Source organism: Macaca fascicularis, chromosome 5, assembly GCF_037993035.2.
Source record: "Macaca fascicularis isolate 582-1 chromosome 5, T2T-MFA8v1.1".
Classification (NCBI taxonomy): Eukaryota; Metazoa; Chordata; class Mammalia; order Primates; family Cercopithecidae; genus Macaca; species Macaca fascicularis.
Window position 1 is genome coordinate 51,581,081 of NC_088379.1, and position 21,471 is coordinate 51,602,551.

The 21,471-nt window shown below is 44.0% G+C and overlaps 1 long non-coding RNA gene across 1 annotated transcript in view; it reads left to right on the forward strand.

Moving 5' to 3' along the window:
* The first annotated feature begins 3,125 nt into the window (after positions 1-3,125).
* LOC107129720 (uncharacterized) overlaps positions 3,126-21,471 on the forward strand; it is a 37,952-nt gene continuing 19,606 nt past the window's right edge. Inside the window, exon 1 of the long non-coding RNA XR_010586829.2 lies at positions 3,126-3,254. This is a non-coding gene — a long non-coding RNA (uncharacterized lncRNA). The remainder of the gene's footprint in view (positions 3,255-21,471) is intronic.

The window sequence follows — 21,471 nt, forward strand, 5'->3', positions numbered from 1 at the left end:
ATCAGAGAGGGTCTTGAGTGCCAGGCTAAGGAGTGTGGGTAATGTAATCAGTAGCCACCAAATTATTTTAAGCAGGGGAGTGATATGATCCTATTTGCTTTTAGGAACTATCACTGGAGCAGCAGTGTGGAAGTTGTTTTTTAGTAGGACAAGGCGGAAGTCTGGGAGATTAGTTAGGAGGTGTTTTCAATAAGCCTGGTAAGAAGGGCTGGGATGAAGACATAGTTCAGAAACAAGGAGATAGATTTGAGATATACTCAGGAGATACAAAACGGATAGAACTGGGTGATGAATGAACAGATATGAAGGGGAAGAAGGGAAACAAGTGGAGGTGACTCCCAGTTTCCAGCTTGAATAGCTCAGTAGAGCTACTAAGCAAGATCAGAAATCCAGTCATGTGTCACTTAACTATGGAGATACGTTCTGAGAAACGAGTCATTAGCCGATTTGCTTGTGTGCAAACATCATAGAGTTCACTTACACAAACCTAGATGGTCTAGCCTACTACACAGCTAAGCTATATGGTATTGCCTATTGCTCCTAGGCTACAAACCTATACAGTATGTTACTGCACTGAATATTGTAGGCAATTCAGACACAATGGTATTTGTGTATATAAGTGTCATAAACATAGAACAGGTACAGTAAAAATGTGGTATTACAATCTTATGGGACCACTCTCATATATATGGCCTGTCATTGACCAAATCATCATTAGGCAGTACATGACTGTATGCGAGGAGGAATGTGTTATGAAAGACAATTAATTTAGTTCTGGACATGACATGTTCTATTAGGCAATCTAACTCAGGAGAGAGAGAACTTTGGAAGTGGGTTTGGCTGTAATCAGAAGAAAGGTGTCTATGGATGTGAATGAGTGTGTCAAGTTAAAAGAGGACTACAATGAGAACCTTAAGGAACATGGCATATAAGGGATTGGTAAAGAAGAGAGACCCAGGAGGAGACTGAGTCATATGTCTATATCCACATTCTCCTTTCCTGAAGAGAAAGAGGGTATTCCCCGAATCCAAGGCTCACATCTCTACTGCCAAATTGGATTCCATCCTTTTGTGCCCCTTCAAGCCTTACTCCACCAATAGCCCCCTCGTCTCTTATATCTTCAACCTTTTCTTTCCATTAGCTTAACATACATGTGAAAGTTTTCCTTATATTAAAAAAAATGAGGTGCCTTCCTGGATCATGCTGCATCTAGCTTTCACTCCATCTTATTCGTTTTGTAATTTTTGAAGGAACAGTCTAACCTAATTCTCCCTACTTTCCTATCTCTCACTCAATTAGCCTAAAGCTACTGGGCTTCTGCCTCTGCTCTTCTCCCAAACTGCTTACAGTACAATCACCAATCATCTTCCCATTGTAGAGTCCAATGAACACCTTTTAGTTCTTGCTCAAGGTGTTGACTGGACTAGACATGAACTTATTAGGGACATGCTCAACTTACTGGGGATAGGGGAAATTCTTGTAAATTTCTTCTTTTAGCTTGTAGGACACCACAGCTCACATCTGGTGACCCATCTCTCTATTCTCTTCTTAAACTATGTTCTGCCTTCTGGTCCTCCTCTTTTCTCACTTTCTATACATTTCTTGGGCAGTCTTACTTATTTCTACTCCTTTTAATGGTCAGTCTTGATTCTCTGAGTGCTAGAGCAATATATTCATTACCTACTAGACATTTTTCTGACTTAAAACCTTTGGGAAACAGGTGGAAAAATACACAAATAGATTGGCCATTTTCAACAGGCAACAAAATTCAACATTTTCCAAACTCTATTCTTTTCCCCATACATTCCCTCCCACCATTTCGCTCCTCTTTCTACGTTCTCTTTGTAGTTCAATGCCATCTACAAAAAAATTGTGAGACTCATCCTATGCATTACCTTGTACAGCATATGACATATTCAACCTGTTATCAACTCCTGAGAATGAAGTTTAGAAAGTCTCCTTAGGGACCGGGCTCGGTGGCTCATGCCTGTAATCCCAGCACTTTGGAAGGCCAAGGCAGGCAGATCACCTGAGGTCAGGAGTTCTAGACCAGCCTGATCAACATGGAGAAACCCCGCCTCTACTAAAAATACAAAATTAGCCGGGTGTGGTGGCTCATGCCTGTAATCCTAGCTACTTGGGAGGCGGAGACAAGTGAATTGCTTGAGTCCGGGAGGCGGAGGTTGCAGTGAGCTGAGATTGCGCCATTGCACTCCAGCCTGAGCAACAAGAGTGAAACTCCGTCTCAAAAAAAAAAAAAAAAAAAGAAAGTCTCCTTAGGATCTGCCCCTCCTTTCCATTTGCACCATCATTGTCTTAGTGAAGGCCCATACATCTCTTGCTATAAACTACAACAATACCATTCTAAATGGATGTCACCCTCCCAACCTACCTTCCATATTGTACCCAGACCAAACTTACCAGAAGGTAAATCAGATCTTGCTATTCCTCTGTTTATAAATCTCAGTTGCTCCCCAGGTTCTCTGGGATGAGAAAAGAGCTGTATGTAGGACCCTTCATTTGCTGTCTTCCGCTCACTTTCCTGGCCTTATCTCCAGCCACACTGAGGTTCATGGGAATCCCCAAACACACCACGTTCTTTCCTTTGCACGGAGTTCTCATTCCTCTTTCCTGTGCCAGGCTAGAACTAATTCTTACGAAGTTTATAAGCCAAACACCCATCTTAATGCTACAGGAACAATCGCAACCTACCTCCGTTGAAATACTTTCCACACTCTAGGACAATTGTCTATAGCCCTTGGACATAAAGGGACAACGCCAGGCTCATGTTCACTGCTGAATCCCTGATATTCTTTACTCTGGGAATTTGCAACAGAAATATGTTCAATAAATGTGTGCTGAACTGCAGGTCATTTCTCCGCAGGAGAAATAAAAATTTTAAGGTCTATCAACGTTGAACCTGGGTTCAAATAGCCGCCAAACCCAGCACGTGCAGCGCTAGCTCTGACCCTAGGTGGCGCACGTGCGGCCGCCGCGGGGACGCCAGCCTCTCGCGGGGGCGGGGTCTCTCGGGGGCGGGGTCTCTCGGGGGCGGGGTCTCTCGCGGGGGCGGGGTCTCTCGCGGGGGCGGGGTCTCTCGCGGGGGCGGGGTCTCTCGCGGGGGCGGGAGCTTGCGTCCTCCGAGCCGGTTCCGCACCATCTCGCGGCGCCGCGTCCTTAGGGGCGGGCTCAGGGGGCACCACCCTCGAGGGGCGGAACCCGCGGGGGCGGAGGCGTCGATCCGGAAGTACCTGGTAAGACCCTCCAGTCAGGTCAGCTCTGCTAGGACCGCTCGGCCATTAGCAATGCAGCTGTAGATGATTGTCATAGCCGGCTGGTAGTGACTGAAAGGCTCCTCTGGACCTAAACGTTCGGCTCGGGGCGGTGAGAGGGGCGGGGCTTCGGGAGTGGGCGGTGCGTGCGCAGGCGCGAAGAGGGACTGATTGGCAGGGAGAGAGGCGGGGCCGTCTCGAGCCCTAGTGGCGCGTTTGACCAGACACGGACCGGATCTCTGGAGAAACCAGCTTTAGGTGGTAGCCTTTCTCCTTAAAATCATTTGTCGGCCGGGCGCGGTGGCTCACGCCTGAAATCCCAGCACTTTAGGAGGCCGAGACGGGCGGATCACAAGGTCAGCAGATCGAGACCATCCTGGCTAACACGGTGAAACCCTGTCTCTACTAAAAATACAAAAAATTAGCCGGGCGTGGTAGCGGGCACCTGTAGTCCCAGCTACTCGGGAGGCTGAGGCAGGAGAATGGCATGAACCTGGGAGGCGGAGCTTGCAGTGAGCCGAGATCGCATCACTGCATTCCAGCCTGGGCGACAGAGCGAGACTCCGTCTCAAAAAAAACAAAAAAAAACAAAACAAAAATCATTTGTCGAGCGCCCGTGTACTTCATAGTGTTTACCTCCTTATGATTCATTCACAATCTAGAGCATGTGAAATATAGACCTTGATTTTAAATAAAGTTCATTCACTAATCCAAGCATTTATTGAACTCCGGCTGTGCGCTAACTGCCTTAGATTCCTGGGTATGCAAATAGGTCGGCTCCGATATTGAAGTTGAGGAGTTCATATTCTAGTAGTGGTTACAGAGGCACATGAGGACAAACGCCAGTCTCAAGTGATACGTGTGTGCTATCAGGGAAAGATGAACAAAGCTGCAGAAGCTGGGTGGAGAGCTAGCAAAGCTTTCAAAGTCCCTGGCTTAGAGGATGGATTGGCATTCTCTGAGTGGGGAGGAAAGAAAGACCGAGAGTCTAGGCAGAGGGAATAGCTTCTGTAAAGGCTTGAAAGAAGGCAGGTGGGTTTGGGGAATGAGTGTGGCAGAGAAAAGGTGTATAAGAGAATGGGTAGGAGGGTAGAGTGGAAGGAGTGGTAGCATGACTTTTGTTGTCTTAGACCTTGGGTGCCTTGACAAGAATTTTTTTAAAGTGTGACCTTATATATTTTCATCACCAAGGTATTATGATAGAGTGGAAAAAGAGTTTGCCTTTGAAGTCAGACAAACTTAGATTCATATTTGGGCATTGCCCATGTACTCTATGCGTTTATGTAACTTAATCTTTCTGAGAGTCCGTTTCCTAGTTCATAAAATGGGGGTAATTGTCAAGTTTAAATGAAGTAATTATGCAAAAATATTAGCATACAGTAGTTACGCAATTGCAATAGTTTGTGACGAGTACATATTACTTTCTTGCTCCCAATGGCGTAACCTTTTTTTTTTTTTTTTTTTTTTTTTGAGACAGGGTCTCACTCTGTGGCTCAGGCTAGAGTGCAGTGGCATGATCACGGCTCACTGCAAGCTCCACCTCCTGGGTTCAAGCGATCCTGCCACTTCAGCCTCCTGAGTAGCTGGGACCACAGGTGTGTGCCACCACACCTGACTAATTTTTGTACTTTTAGTAGAGATGGGGTTTCACCATGTTGGCCAGATTGGTCTTGGACTCTCCACCTCAAGTGATCTACTCTCCTTGGCCTCCCAAAGTGCTGGGATTACAGGTGTGTCACTGCACCTGAACCCAATGGTGTAACCTTAAAGAATGACAATCAATATCCTTCTGAGTGCCTGGCAGGCAGTGAAGGCAGGTAGTCAATTCCGTTTCCTTTAACACAGTGTAATCAAATTGGATTTGACAAGGAAGGAGCAAAACTGCTCTGCACTATAGCTCCTGAGAAAAATGCCTTGTTGAATCATGTATCCTATATATGGAATTCTCCAATCAGTGTGTCTTATCAGCTTGGTAAGTGTGTCTGTGTTACAGGCAGGGTAACTGATTAAAAGCCCTGGTCACATTACTTATACCCGGGGAGAGGAAATTTGTTAACTCTGGGGTAATGCTTTTGCTTACCCCAGAGTCTTGCTTACAGTAATAACAAGCCGAATAAACCTCACCACAAATCTTTTTTGAGCCCCTTCTCCCTGGTGAGCTTTCAGCACAGCAGTCGTTTTAAGCCTTTAATCCTCCCCTCCAATTGCATACTGTCTCTTGTGCTTTCTTTTCTTCCTGTATGTTTCCTGTATGCTGTATTCTACCTGGTAGCCAAGGCTTACTCTAGTCAATGCCAGGTTTCCTCACTTAACTCAGGATTTCTCCCTTTCCTTCTTTCCTCAGGGGGTGGCATCTCTGAGGGTGGGAAACTTGGTGGAGGGGAAGGTCTTCCGATGAGTGACCTTCGTCCCTCTAAGGTGGCATCTGCAGCTAATGGTTTTTTTCTCTCTGTCTCTGATCACCAGTCACACACTCCACTTGGAATCTCAAGGTCCCTTTAGGTGCTCTGGTTCTCTTTTAGCCACTTTTATGGTCCTCTTGGGGGTGAAGAAAAATTCTCACTGCTCCCACAGGCCATTCTGAGGCTGCAGGAGGCTCCAGAGGTTGTGTCACAACATGCCCTCCTGTCGCGCTCTCCTGTGGTGCTGTGTCACTGCTGTCATGTGGGGAGCGGCTTTTAGATCTTACCTCATTTGGAAAGCAAGCCCTGGGATCCCCAATTTACCAGGAGTCTTCTCATCACCACACTCCATCACCCCTCACTTCCTAGAGAGGACTCTACCTAGTTGGAGTGCTTCATTCTCATTCTGTCCTTCTTTGACAGTGGACATTCCAGCAAGTCTAGGTAGGGAATCTCTGACCACCCTAGGCACCCTCCCAATTTATGCCATGAACATTGGTTGTCTGAAACATTTTTTCCCCATATACTCTGTTTTCAGAGAGTTCCCAAAATCATTTTGAAACTTTTTAGAATGAGAAGTTTTTCTGTCTTACCCTCTTCTTCCTCCATCTCTCCTTCCTCCTCCTCCATTTTCTTCCTTCTCCATTTTTGTGCCAAAGAGAATAACTGAGAATGAAAACCACGGCACGTGATATAAAATATCACAGACATTTCTACCTTTCCCTTGATAGTTTGATAAAATCTTGAGGATGCACCAGAAAGAGTGGTGAGAAGCTAGGATCCTGGGAAGGTGAAATGGGACATTTCACCGTTGTTAATTTCTTTCACAACATGCTTTTAGACTCATCACTACTTTGGTGAATACTACTGTCATTGCTTATTTATTTATTTATTTATTTATGAGACAGAGTCTTACTCTGTTGCCCAGGCTGGAGTGCAGTATCATGATCTTGGCTCACTGCAACCTCTGCCTCCTGGGTTAAAGTGATTCTCCTGCATCAGCCTCCTGAGTAGCTGGGATTACAAGTGTGTACCACCACGCCTGGCTAATTTTGTATTTTTAGTAGAGACAGGATTTCACCATGTTGGTCAGGCTGGTCTCGAACCCCTGACCTTAAGTGATCCGACCTCCTCAGCCTCCGAAAGTGCTGGGATTACCTGTAGGAACCACTGTGCCTGGATTATCATTGGTTTTTAGAGGTTAGCTTCTCAGAAGGAAGAGCCACTCATTTTTTAGTCATCTGACTTCTTAGGTCACTAGAGAGTTTGTAAGTATTTTGTCAGTTGGAGACTTTCAAGCACTTACTAATTCAAGATGTGTCTTATTAAGTATTGAAGTTCTCTCATAAAGGACTGTTTTTTTTAACTTATTGTTCTTAAAAATGGAACATTTTTATAATTTTTTTCTTTAAGTACATGATCACTGTAAAAATTCAGGCCGGGCACAGTGGCTGAAGCCTGTAATCCCAGCACTTTGGGAGGCCCAGGTGGGAGAACCATCTTAGCCCAGGAGTTCAAGACCAGCCTGGGCAACATGGTGAAACCCCATCGCTACAAAAAATACAAAAATTAGCTGGACATGGTGGTACACACCTGTGGTCCCAGCTACTTGGGAGGCTGAATTGGGAGAATTGTTTGAGTCTGAGAAGTCAAGGCTGCAGTGAGTCCTGATCGCACCACTGCACTCCAGTGTAGGCAATAGAGTGAGACCCTGTCTCGGAAAAAAAAAAAAAAATTAAACAATACTAGAGTAAAAGCCTGTCTTATTTTTACCATCCGATAAAAGAACCACTGGAATAATCTAATTTACATTTGTCTTTGCATTTTTGTGCATTTTATATACATTTTTCTGAAAAATTTTTTTTTTTTTTGAGACGGAGTCTCGCTCTGTCGCCTGGGCTGGAGTGTAGTGGCCGGATCTCAGCTCACTGCAAGCTCCACCTCCCGGGTTCACGCCATTCTCCTGCCTCAGCCTCCTGAGGAGTAGCTGGGACTACAGGCGTCCGCCACCTCGCCCGGCTAGTTTTTTGTATTTTTTAGTAGAGACGGGGTTTCACCATGTTAGCCAGGATGGTCTCGATCTCCTGACCTCATGATCTGCCCGTCTCGGCCTCCCAAAGTGCTGGGATTACAGGCTTGAGCCACCGCGCCCGGCCTGAAATCTTTTTTTTTTTTTTTTGGAGACTGAGTCTTACTCTGTTTTCCAGGCTAGAGTGCAGTGGTGGGATCATAGCTGACTGCAGCCTCCAACTCTTGGTCTTCCTTTGGGAGGCCAAAGTGATCTTCCTGCCTTCACCTTCTGAGTAGATGGGAGTACAGACATGTGCTGCCATGCTCTGCTAATTTTGTTCTTTTTGGCTGGAGTGCAGTAGCGCAACCTCGGCTCACTGCAGCCTTGACTTCTCAGAATCAAGCTATCCTGCTACCTCAGTCTCCTGAGCAGCTGAGAATACAGGCACATGCCACCATGCCTGGCTAATTTTTGTATTTTTTGTAGAGACTAGGTTTCACCATGTGGCCCAGGCTGGTCTTGAACTCCTGGACTCAAAAGATCCGTCGGCCTTGGCCTCCCAAAGTGCTGGGATTACAGGCGTGAGTCACCATGCCCAGCTTGTTCTTTCTTTTCTTTCTCTCTCTCTTTCTTTCCTTCTTTCCTTCTTTTCCTTCTTTTCCTTCCTTTCCTTCCTTTCCTTCCTTTCCTTCCTTTCCTCCTTTCTTTCTTTCTTCTTTCTCTTCCCTCCCTCTTGTTGCCCAGGCTGGAGTGCAGTGGTGCGGTCTCTGCACACTGCAACCTCCACCTCCTGGGTTCAAACGATTCTCCTGCCTCAGCCACCGAAGCAGCTGGGATTACAGGTGTGTGCCACCATGCCTGGCTAATTTTTGTATTTTTGGTGAGATGGGGTTTCACCATGTTTGCCAGGCTGGTCTCCAACTCCTGATCTCAGGTGATCTGCCTGCCTTGGCCTCCCAAAGTGCTAGGATTACAGGCGTCAGCCACCGTGCCTGGCCTGTTTTTTAAATTAACAGTGTTTTCTTTGACTATGATATATATTTCAGGTGTTTCTTCTGAGGTTTGTCATTTGATTTTTTTTTTCTTTTTGGTGTCTTTTTTTTTTTTTTTAGACATTTTTGTTGGACTTTAGTGTCATGCTAGGCAAGGCCTCTTTTTCTATCCCCATCCCTAAATGTAAATATTTTATTTTTTTCTGTTACTTTTATATGTTTGTTTTAATGTTTAAATCTTTAATCCACCTGGAATTTGTTTTTGTGCCCTTTGTGAGGTAGGAATTTGCATCTTCCCAAATGGACAGCCAGCTATTTTTGTTTTAAATTACACTTTAAGTTCTGGGGTACATGTGCAGAATGTGCAGTTTTGTAACACAGGTATACACGTGCCATGGTGGTTTGCTGCACCCATCAACCCATCACCTACATTAGGTATTTCTCCTAATGTTATCCCTCCCCTAGCCACCCACACCCCAACAGGCCCTGGTGTGTGATGTTCCCCTTCCTGTGTCCATGTGTTCTCATTGTTCAACTCCCACTTATGAGTGAGAACATGTGGTGTTTGGTTTTCTGTTCTTGTGTTAGTTTGCTGAGAATGATGGTTTCCAGCTTCATCCACATTCTTGTAAAGGACATGAACTGATCCTTTTTTATGGCTGCATAGTATTCCATGGTATACATGTGCCACATTTTCTTTATCCAGTCTATTATTGATGGACATTTGGGTTGGTTCCAAGTCTTTGCTATTGTGAATAGTGCTGCAATAAACATACGTCTGCATGTGTCTTTATAGTAGAATGATTTATAATCCTTTGTGTATATACCCAGTAATGGGATTGCTAGGTCAAATAGTATTTCTAGTTCTAGATCCTTGAGGAATCGCCACACTGTCTTCCGCAATGGTTGAACTAATTTACACTCCCACCAACAGTGTAAAAGCATTCTTATTTTTCCACAACCTCTCCATCTGTTGTTTCCTGACTTTTTAATGATCACCATTCTAACTGGCGTGAGATGGTATCTCATTGGGGTTTTGATTTGCATTTCTCTGTTGACCGTGATGATGAACATTTTTTATATGTCTGTTGGCTGCATAAATGTCTTCTTTTGAGAAGTGTCGGTTCATATCCTTTGCCCACTTTTTGATGGGGTTGTTTGTTTTTTTCTTGTAAATTTGTTTAAGTTCTTTGTAGATTCTGGATATTAGCCCTTGGTCAGTTGGATAGATTGCAAAAATTTTCTCCCATTCTGTAGGTTTTCTTTTCACTCTGATGGTAGTTTCTTTTGCTGTGCAGAAGCTCTTTAGTTTAATTAGATCCCATTTGTCAGTTTTGGCTTTTGTTGCCATTGCTTTTGATGTTTTTAGACAGGAAGTTTTTGCCCATGCCACCTTAGAGGGACGAAGCTGAGTTCAAGTCCTGAATAACCTTGTTAATTTTGTCTCGTTGATCTGTCTGATATTGACAGTGGGATGTTAACGTCTCCCACTATTATTGTGTGGGAGTCTAAGTCTCTTTGTAGGTGTCTAAGAACTTGCTTTATGAATCTGCGTGCTCCTGTATTGGGTGTATATATATTGAGGATAGTTAGCTATTCTTGCTGCATTGATTCCTTTACCATTATGTAGTGGCCTTCTTTGTCTCTTTTGATCTTTGTTGGTTTAAAGTCTGTTTTATCAGAGATTAGGATTGCAACTCCTGCTTTTTTTTTGCTTTCCATTTGCTTGGTAAATATGCCTCCATCCCTTTATTTTGAGCCTATATGTGTCTTTGCATGTGAGCTGGGTCTCCTGAATACAGCACACTGATGGGTCTTGACTGTTTATCCAATTTGCCAGTCCGTGTCTTTTAATTGGGGCATTTAGCCTGTTTACATTTAAGGTTAATATTGTTATATGTGAATTTGATGCTGTCATTATGATGCTAGCTGGTTGTTTTGCCCATTAATTGATGCAGTGTCAATGTTCTTTACAATTTGATATGTTTTTGCAGTGGCTGGTATCGGTTGTTCCTTTCCGTGTTTAGTGCTTCCTTTAGGAGCTCTTGTAAAGCAGGCCTGGAGGTAACAAAATCTCTCAGCATTTGCTTGTCTGTAAAGGATTTTATTTCTACTTCGCTTATGAAGCTTAGTTTGGCTGAATATGAAATTCTGGGTTGAAAATTCTTTTCTTTAAGAATGTTGAATATTGGCCCCTACTCTCTTCTGGCCTGTAGAGTTTCTCCAGAGAGATCTGACGGGCTTCCCTGTGTAGATAACTCTACCTTTCTCTCTGGCTGCCCTTAACATTTTTTCCTTCATTTCAACCTTGGTGAATCTGATGATTAGGTGTCTTGGGGTTGCTCTTCTTGGGGAGTATCTTTGTGGTGTTCTCTGTATTTCCTGAATTTGAATGTTGGTCTGTCTTGCTAGGTTGGGGAGGTTCTCCTGGATAATATCCTGAAGAGTGTTTTCCAGCTTGGTTCCATTCTCCTCGTCACTTTCAGGTACACCAATCAAATGTAGATGTGATCTTTTTCACATAGTCCCATATTTTTTGGAGGCTGTCTTCGTTCCTTTTTATTCTTTTTTCTCTAATCTTGTCTTCTCTCTTTATTTCATTAAGTTGATCTTCAGTCTCTGATATCCTTTCTTCCATTTGGTTGATTCAGCTATTGAAACTTATGTATGCTTCATGAAGTTCTTGTGCTATGTTTTTTAGCTCCTTCAGGTCATTTGTGTTCTTCTCTACACTGATTATTCTAGTTAGCCATTCATCTAACCTTTATTCAAGGTTCTTAGCATCCTTGCATTGGGTTAGAACATTCTCCTTTAGCTCAGAGGAGTTTGTTATTACCCACCTTCTGAAGCCTACTTCTGTCAAACTCATTCTCCATCCAGTTTTGTTCCCTTGCTGGCAAGGAGATGTGATCCTTTGGAGGAGAGGAGGCATTCTGGTTTTTGGAATTTTCAGCCTTTTTGCATTGGCTTCTCCCCATCTTTGTGGATTTGTCTACCTTTGATCTTTGATGTTGGTGACCTTTGGGTGGGGTCTTTGAGTGGACCTGGTATTTCTATTTGTTAGTTTTCCTTCTGACAGTGCCCCTTGCTGCCCATCTGCTGGACTTTGCTGGAGGTCCACTCCCAACCCTGTTTGCCTGGGTATCAACAGCGAAGGTTGCAGAGCAGCAAAGATTGCTGCATGATCTTTCCTCTGGAAGCTTTGTTCCAGAGGGGCACCTGTCAGATGCCAGCCAGAGCTCTCCTGTATGAGGTGTCTATTGGCCCCTACTGGGAGATGTCTCCCAGTCAGGATACACGGGGGTCAGGGACCCACTTGAGGAGGCAGTCTGACCCTTAGCAGAGCTGGAACGCTGTGCTGGGAGGTCCGCTTCTCTCTTCAGAACCATCAGACAGGGATGTTTAAGTCTGCTGAAGCTTTGCTCACAGCTGCCCCTTTCCCCAGGTGCTCTGTCCCAGGGAGATAGGGGTTTTATCTGTAAGTCCCTGACTGGGGCTGCTGCCCTTTTTTCAGAGATGCCCTGCCCAGAGAAGGGAAATCTGGCAGTCTGGCCACAGCAGCCTTGCTGAGCTGCCGTGGGCTCTACCCAGTTTGAACTTCCCAGTAGCTTTGTTTACACTGTGAGCGTAAAACTGCCTACTCAAGCCTCAGCCATGGCAGGCACTCCTCCCCTCACCAAGCTGGAGCATCCCAGGTTGATCACGGACTGCTGCGGTGTTAGCAGTGAGACTTTCAAGCCACTGGATCTTAGTTTGCTGGGCTCCGTGGAGGTGGGGCCCGCCGAGCCAGACCACTTGGCTCCCTGGCTTCAGCACCCCTTTCCAGTGGAGTGAACGGTTCTGTCTTGCTGGCATTCCAGGTGACACTGGGGTATGGAAAAAAAGAATTCCTGTAGCTAGTTCGGTGTTTGCCCGAATGGCCACCCAGTTTTATGCTTGAAACCCAGGGCCCTCGTGGGGTAGGTGCCAGAGGGAATCTCCTGGTTTGTGGGTTGTGAAAACTGTGGGACAAGCACAGTATCTGTGCCGGAGTTCCTCAGGCTCAGTCTCTCACGGCTTCCGTTAGGTGGGGGAGAAAATTCCCTGAACCCTTGCACTTCCTGGGTGAAGTGATGCCCTGCCCTGCTTCGGCTTGCCCTCTGTGGGCTGCACCCACTGTCCAACCAGTCCCAGTGAGATGAACCAGGTCCCTCAGTTGGAGACGCAGAAATCACCCGCCTTCTGTGTCGATCTCGCTGGGAGCTGTAGACCAGAGCTGTTCCTATTTGGCCATCTTGCCACAGAATCCTATAAATAAAATATTTTATAACACAGGAATATTCCTTCCCTACTCATTTTTTTTTTTTTTTTTGAGGGATGGGATCTCACTCTGTCGCCCAGGCTGGAGTGCAGTGGGGTTATCATCACTCACTGCAGCCTCGAACTCCTGGCTCCATCCTTCCATCTCAGCCTCCCGAGTAGCTGAAATTATAGGCATGAACCACTGCACCTGGCTTCCACAGTAATTTGAAATGCCACTTTTACTATAGGTTAAAGTCCCATATATATATATACACACACATATGGGACTTTATATATTTTGTGTATTGTTCAATATATATATATTGTTCATTGGACTTTAGGGTTGATTTCTATGCTGATTTCTGTGCTAATATCACAATGATTCAGTAATTGTAGCTTAAATGACTTTACATTTAACAATTTGGAGAGAATTAATACATTTACAATATTCAGTCATTGAGTCTCCCCATCTAGAAACATGAGTTGTCTTTCTGTTTATTCTACCGACTTCCTATGAACTTTTTCATAAAGGCTTGACAAATTTTTGTTACGTTTATTCTGGGATATTTTGGCTGTTCTTGTTAATGGAATTTGTTCTCCATAATGTTTTCAAACTGGCTAATTTTGGCATGTAGAAAATCTATTAGCTATATTTAATTATTTGCATATAGTCCCTGCTCTATTATATTTTAATTTCCTTAAGGCCAGGGGCTTCCCACAGAGCACAAAGAGCTTTGCTCAGCATGAACATGACATAGGATACTATTGCTGACTGTCATATTAGACTTTTCCGCTATGCTTAGCAACCAGTGGAGGAAACCTCAGGTAACAACATTTGTGGAAACTGGATAATGATTCAAGGTAGCGTAGTAAGAAGACACTGAAGGGACTTTGGCATCAGGCAGACCTGGATTTGAATCCTTGCTTTGTGTCTCTGAATTACAGTTTGTTCCTTAGACTCATCTCTGTGCCTAATTCATAAAATGAGCTAAGGCATATAAAGCATAAAGCGTATAGTGACTGGCCCCTAGTAGGTGTCCATAATGGGGGTAGCCGTAACAGATGGCAGTTATGATCATGATGGTTTCATATTGTCCTGTAACCAAATCTATCCATTGAGATGCACATTCATTTTTTTTTTAATTTCTTCCTTTTTTTGGCAAAGGGGGGCTGTAAATCTCACTCTATCACTCGGGCTGAAGTGCAGTGGCATGATCTTGGCTCACTGCAATTTCTCCTCTTGGGCTCAAGTGATCCTCTCACCTCAGTCTCTCTCCCAAGTAGCTGGGATTACAGGTATGCGCCATCACACCAGGATAATTTTTTGTATTTTTAGTAGAGATGGGGTTTTGCCATGTTGGCCAGGCTTGTCTCAAACTCCTGACCTCAAGTAATGTGCCTGCCTCGGCCTCCCAAATTGCTGGGATTACAGGCGTGCACCACCATGCCTGGCTAATTTTTGAATTCTTTTTCTAGAGATAGGATTTCATCATGGTGCCTAGGCTGGCCTCGATCTCCTGGGCTCAAGCAGTCCTGCCTCAGCCTCTCAGAGTGCTGGGATGACAAGCATGAGCCATGGCGCCCGACCCACACGTGGGTCTATATTTACAAAACTTTATAGAAGGCATATTAATGTAAATAATAAAAAAATCTATAAAGAGAATTATTTAAAGTGTTGGGTGTGTGTGTGGGGAAGGGCGCGTGTGAGATGGGCTGGTCAGGAACACTACAAACCTGTGATTACAGAGTGGATGTGTCCAGTATTTCCTTTGATCTTCAGAAATACCATATATCCCAGATCCGAAAACAGTCATTTGCTACCTGAACCTTCTGCACCAGCTACCAATTGTGAAACAATATAATGGACTTCTGTTCTTTGCCAAACTCATGGTGAAAACATTCACATAAAGCCATTAGTTCTCTCTGTCTCTGTTTCTTTCGATGAGGTCTCTGTCCCCCAGGCTGGAGTGCAGTGGTGCGATCTCAGCTCACTGCAACCTCTGCCTCCCTGGTTCAAGCGATTCTCCTGCCTCAGCCTCCTGAGTAGCTGGGACTACAGGCATGCGCCACCATGCCTGGCTAATTTTGGGGGTATTACTATTATTATTATTTTTGTAGAGATGGGGTTTCACCATGTTGCCCAGACTGGTCTCAAACTCCTCAGCTCAAGCTATCCTCCCGTCTCAGCCTCCAGTGCTGGGATTATAGGTGTGAGCCACTGAGCCGAGCCCAAGACGAATGTTTAAGGAAGTACAGCCTGGACTATGTGAGGTGCCTCTTTATACATTTAGAGGACATGTTTGAGTCATCATTTAAGGTGTATGTTACAGAAATTTTCTAAAATTCTTGCTTTTGAAAAATGTGTTATGTGTCAGTCTCCCCTCGCTAGCTTGTACATTTCCAGAAAGTGGGGACCATATATTACCAAATCTTTTTAATCCTCAGTACCACACAGTTGTGGAAACAAATTAAGTGGCTGCATTTCATAGTATGAAATACAATAATTTATTTAATCATTCCCCTCCTATCGCCACTTTTAAAAAATAATACAAAAGAGGTTGAATTCTCATTTTTTGCTAAGAAGTATAGCCGTATTTAAGACAGCACGTACAAGTGGCAAACACCACTGAAGGCCACCCAAATGTGGGCATTGTACTATCCTGTAGTTGGTGCTTAATGTAGTTGGCACATGAGAGCCAGCAGAGGGAGCACAGAGCACAGCTTTGAGGGAGAAAGCAGCCTACAGTTGTGCTAGGGAAGAATCGAAAAGGCCACTCAGGTCTTTTACAGGGGAAGGAAATGAGAGCTGGGAAGAAGGTCATTTCTCATCTTCATTCTTGTCTGCCTTGCTCTCTTTTGTATCTCATTCAGGCTCAGACAGGCCTGTCCTTATCTTTTGTCCCCTGCACTGCAGCTTTCCACAGCACATCCCTGTCCTTTAGTTAATTACACAAGAAGACCCACAAGTGCCATCATGTTTTCCATGCCGGTTTCTCTTTGGGCCATCTCAGTTACTTAGCTCAGATGCAGCGGGTGAGTATTGGTGAAATCTCAGAAAAACACTGAGGAACCGAGGAGCCTTGATTACACATCTGTACTGAATAAAGCCATGTGGGGACCTGAAGGATGGGAGAGAGGACTGGGCTTAGCTCATCTCTGCACTAGGATTTAAAGAGGCAAACGAAGGCTGGCCAGGGGAGTGTTGTAGGGAGTGGGGTTTCTGGAGAGAGGAAGGAATACCACTTCCTGTTATACTGTCTCGCATAAGCAGATCTATGGCAGGGCACAGAACCACACGTGACATATCCCCAGCCACAAAGAAGCCAGTGTAGGCTGGAGTTTCTCAACTTTTCCTGTGCAATATTAGAGTGTTAATAGGTATTGTGTAAGAATAAGATTTATAATCAAATATGTGTGTGGATTAAAAAAATTAAACAGTTTTCTCTACTGTGGGAGTTCTTAGATCCTTTATTGGGCACATTAATATAGTTTGTGAATTTCTGATAGAAGGGGCTATGCTATGTGGGCCTTCCCAACTTATGTGGACTGAATTTATTTTATTTTAGAGACAAGGTCTCGCTGTCTTGCCCACACTTGAACTCCAGTGCTCAAGCAATTCTCCCACCTTAGTTTTTTGAGTAGTTTGGACTGTAGGTGCATCCCATCATGTCTGGCTTAATTTTTATGAGATAAGTATTCTATGAATTACATTTTGGAAAGTGTTGAAACAGATTTGCCTGATGTTTAGGAAATTAGGTAATTAAACCATGAAATACAGCCATAACACTTTCAAAACGGCACTGTTTTCTAATGTCTCCTGTGGCTTTTCATTCCCCGGGAGGTGTGGAAGGGTAGGGTGGTGAAGAGAGGCATATCAGAATCCTGAGTGGGGCTTTTTGAAATCTCTCCCCCTCAGTTATTTCAATAACATTCTTACTATCTCTTCCCTACATTTGAGGACCTTTTGAATAGTGAGCCACTGCTATTATTGGAAATGATTGCATCTCTCAGGTGTGTTGGAGGAGAGAAAGCAGGTACAAACCATTGTTCTGCAAGTTGAGTCAAAAATTCTCTACATGGCTGGGCATGGTGGCTCATGCCTATAATCCCAGCACTTCGGGAGGCTGAGTTGGGAGGATCGCTTGAGCCCAGGAGTTCAAGATCAGCCTGGGCAACATAATGAGATCCCATCTCAAAAAACAAAACAAGCCGGGCGCGGTGGCTCACGCCTGTAATCCCAGCACTTTGGGAGGCCGAGACGGGCGGATCACAAGGTCAGGAGATCGAGACCATCCTGGCTAACACGGTGAAACCCCGTCTCTACTAAAAAATACAAAAACCTAGCCGGGCGAGGTGGCGGGCATCTGTAGTCCCAGCTACTCGGGAGGCTGAGGCAGGAGAATGGCGTGAACCCGGGAGGCGGAGCTTGCAGTGAGCTGAGATCCGGCCACTGCACTCCAGTCTGGGCGACAAAGCGAGACTCTGTCTCAACAACAACAACAACAAAAAAACAAAACAACAAACCCAAATTCTCTATATGTCGTTTAAGGTTTTCTATTGTATTCTCCAACTCCAGTGTCTTCCTTACTTTAACCTTCTTCTCCTCCCCACATTAACCACTACCATAGCCAATTTAGTTTACTCACTTACGTGAGATTTTATTATGCCAGTTACAGACTGGAAGCTTCTGGTTATGCAATCTTTCCCATGTTCTCCTAATTCTTTTTCCATCTTTCAACATCTAGCTTAAGTCTTACTTCCTTCTGAGGTCTCTGGTAATCTACTAGCCTACATTACCTAATTTTTACATTATTGGTTTCTTTCATTAATTGCATACAGCTGATTCTTTGTTATCAAATTTATTTGGTTTCAAAAGTTTATAAAGTTGATTGAAATGTAGAGCACATTTCTCTGCAGCAATATTGTAGCTAAATCAAGGCACATTCGCAATAAAAATAGTAGAAAGCAATCTCTAGCAATTAAACAAATCAGAACTCTAGTAATTAAACAAAACAGGGAATCAATAAGACTGAATTAGCTCATTCTCATTTATCTTGGGGTGCTGGTTTTTAAGGAAGAGTAGGTTTAATTAAAAGAGGATGAAGAGGTATTGGAAATTCATGGATATTCTGAATGGGCCTTATGGGGCAATTTCACAGAAGACATGGGCTCTTTGTTATGTCTTCATTATTTTGCAACCTATAGCCCTCCATTTCCATGATGCCGATATCTAGCTACTAGTGCTTTTGTACTTAGCCACAATTTGGATTATTTTTGGCTTAAAAAAGATTGTGGGAGAATGTCAGCAAAAATAGCAGAGTAAGGGCCTCTCAAAAATTTCCCTTCCATAAGAGCAATGAAAAAACTGGTAAAATTATTCAGAATTAACATTTTCAGAACTCCAGAAATTAACCAACAGCTTGTAGCAAACCAGGGATCATTTATTTAAGAAAACTGGCTGCATCTCAGTAAGAGCAGTGAAGTCTGTGGCATTTTTAACTAACCCTAGTCGCACCTTCCACTTTCCAGCTATGCAATAGCCTTAAAAAGTAGCAATCCATATTTTTTGGGGCAGCCACCAGAGTGGATCTATAACTCTTTCAAAGCCTTGTTCTCCAAGAATTGTCATCCACCTTGTCTGATGGTTCCCTAGAAGACTCCACCTATAAGGCTGACCCAGAACTCACTCAGTGTTAAGTCCCTTTCTGCCCTGGGAGGCATTGTAAAAAACAATTGTAGGCAAGTGTTTTAACTTTGCCTACAAAGTTGCCTGAGGTGATGGACAATAGTTGGGGCAAAACAGATTCATGAAAAGCTTAAAAGGACTAACTGGAGAATGAAATATGCATAGGGGCTTTGCAAAGCTTTAATATATTCCTGGTAATCTGGAAGGTCATTTACATGGAAGGGCTGTAAGCATGCTTAGAAAAGAACTGAGAAGGCTCTAAGCTAAGCTCTTACCTCTGGTTTATCTTGAGATTCTGTACAAGCAGGAAGTGAAGGCTAAGGTGGAGTTATAAAATACTCTAGTTTTAAAGGTATGCCTCAGTACCCACACAAAGTCACTCAGAAAACTCTGGGAGATGTATTGGTTCCAGATGTAAGGAAATCTCTGTTTAATCATTAATTTGTCAAAAGTTAACCAAGTAGAGACGGGAACATGGCAATGATTACAGACTTTACATAATTAGTTCAGAATAGTCACTGAAACAAACAACAAGAAATTCTGCAGATGATGAGGGAAGGATCTGATTGTAAGAGTTGTAACATTATATTATTATTTTTTTTATTTTTAATTTAATTTTTTTTTTTTGAGATGGAGTCTCTGTTGCCCAGGCTGGAGTGCAATGACGTGATCTTGGCTCACTGCAACCTCCATCTCCTGGATTCAAGTGATTCTCCTGCCTCATCCTCCTGAGTAGCTGGGATTACAGGCACTCGCCATTATGCCCAGCTAATTTTTGTATTTTTGTAGAGATGGGGTTTCACCATGTTGGCCAGGCTGGTCTTGAACTCCTGACCTCAGGTGATCTGCCCTGCTTGGCCTCCCAAAGTGCTGGGATTACAGGCATGAGCCACTGTGCCTGGCCAACAGTATATTATTTTAAATGTCCAGTTTTCAACAAAAAATGAGTGTGATGAGTGTGCTTTACTAAGTTTTGAACTTACTTGGGGTCCATTACTCTTTCTTATTTCCTGTTTTTCCCTTTTGGTATGGGAATGTCTGTCCTATGCCTGTCCTATCATTGTATTTTGGAAGCACATAACGTTTTTAGTTTTACAGGTTCATAGCTGGAGAGGAATTTTGCATCAGGAAGACTTGTCACTTGTCTCACCCATATCTGCTTTAAATTTTTTTTTTTTTTTTTGAGACAGTCTCACTCTGTCACCCAGGCTGGAGTACAGTTGCATGATCACAGCTTACTGCAGCCTCGACTTCCTGGGCTCAATCGATCCTCCTGTCTCAGCCTCCTGAATAGCTGGGAGTACAGGCATGTGCCACCACACATGGCTAATTTTTGTAGTTTTTGTAGAGATGGGGTTTTGCCATGTTGCCCAGGCTGGTCTCAAACTCCTGTGCTCAAGGAATCCTCCTGCCTCAATCTCCCAAAGTGCTGAGATTACAGGCATAAGCCACTGCACCTGGCCTGATTTAAATATTTAAGTGAGACGTTGGACCTTAGACTTTAGAGTTGATGCTGAAATGAGTTATGATTTTGGGGACTGTTGAAATAGAATGAATGTATTTGGCATGTGAGAAGGACATGAATTTTGGGGGGCCTGGAGTAAAATGCTGTGGATTGAATATATGTATCCCCACAAAATTTCATATGTTGAAACCCTATTCCCCAATATTATGGTATTTGGAGATAAGCCTTTGGGAGGTGAGCAGGTCATGAGGTTGGTGCCCTCATGCTGAGATTAAAATGCTCTTTTTTTTTTGAGATGGAGTCTCGCTCTGTCGCCCAGGCTGGAGTACAGTGCATGATCTCGGCTCACTGCAAACTCCGCCTCCTGGGTTCACACCATTCTCCTGCCTCAGCCTCCCGAGTACCTGGGACTACAGGTGCCCGCCACCACGCCTGGCTAATTTTTTGTATTTTTTAGTAGAGATGGGGCTTTACCGTGTTAAGCAGGATTGTCTCGATCTCCTGACCTCGTGATCCACCTGCCTCGGCCTCCCAAAGTGCTGGGATTACAGGCGTGAGCCACCGCGCCTGACCAAAATGCTCTTATAAGAAGAGACATAAGGGAATTTACTTCTTCCCCCTCTACTGTATTAGGATACAATGAGTAGACGGTGGTCTACAAACCAGGAAGAGCCCCTTTCCAGACACTGGATCTGCTGGTACTTTAATCTTGGACTTCCCAGCTCCCAGAACTGTAAGAAATACACGTTTGTTGTTTAAGCCACCTAGGCTATAGTATTTTTGTTATAGCAGCTGGAACTAAAAAAGAGTCCTCTAGGTTGAATTGAAAGAACCCTATACAGTAACTCAAATCTATATGAAGAAATAACACCAGTAAAGTAATCATGTAGGTAAATATTAAAGGCATATAAATGTATTTGTTGTTTATTATTGATCTTTTTTCTTATATCTGACTTAGAAGACAATTACATGGGGCAATAACTATAAATCTGTATTGATGAGCACATAATAGTAATAGCATAGAGGAGTTGAACTATTTAGAGCATTTAAAAGTTAAACCACTGGGCCAGGTGCGGTGGCTTATGCCTGTAATTCCAGCACTTTGGTAGGCCAAGGTGGGTGGGTCATTTGAGGTCAGGAGTCTGAGACCTGCCTGGCCAACATGGTGAAACCCACCTCTACTAAAAATACAAAAAGTAGCTGAGTGTGGTGGTAGGCACCTGTAGTCCCAGCTACTTGGGAGGCTGAGGCAGGAGAATCACTTGAGCCCAGGAGGCAGAGGTTGTAGTGAGCCGAGACTGCACCACTGCACTCCAGCCTGGGTGACAGAGTTAGAGTCCATCTCAAAAAAAATTATATATA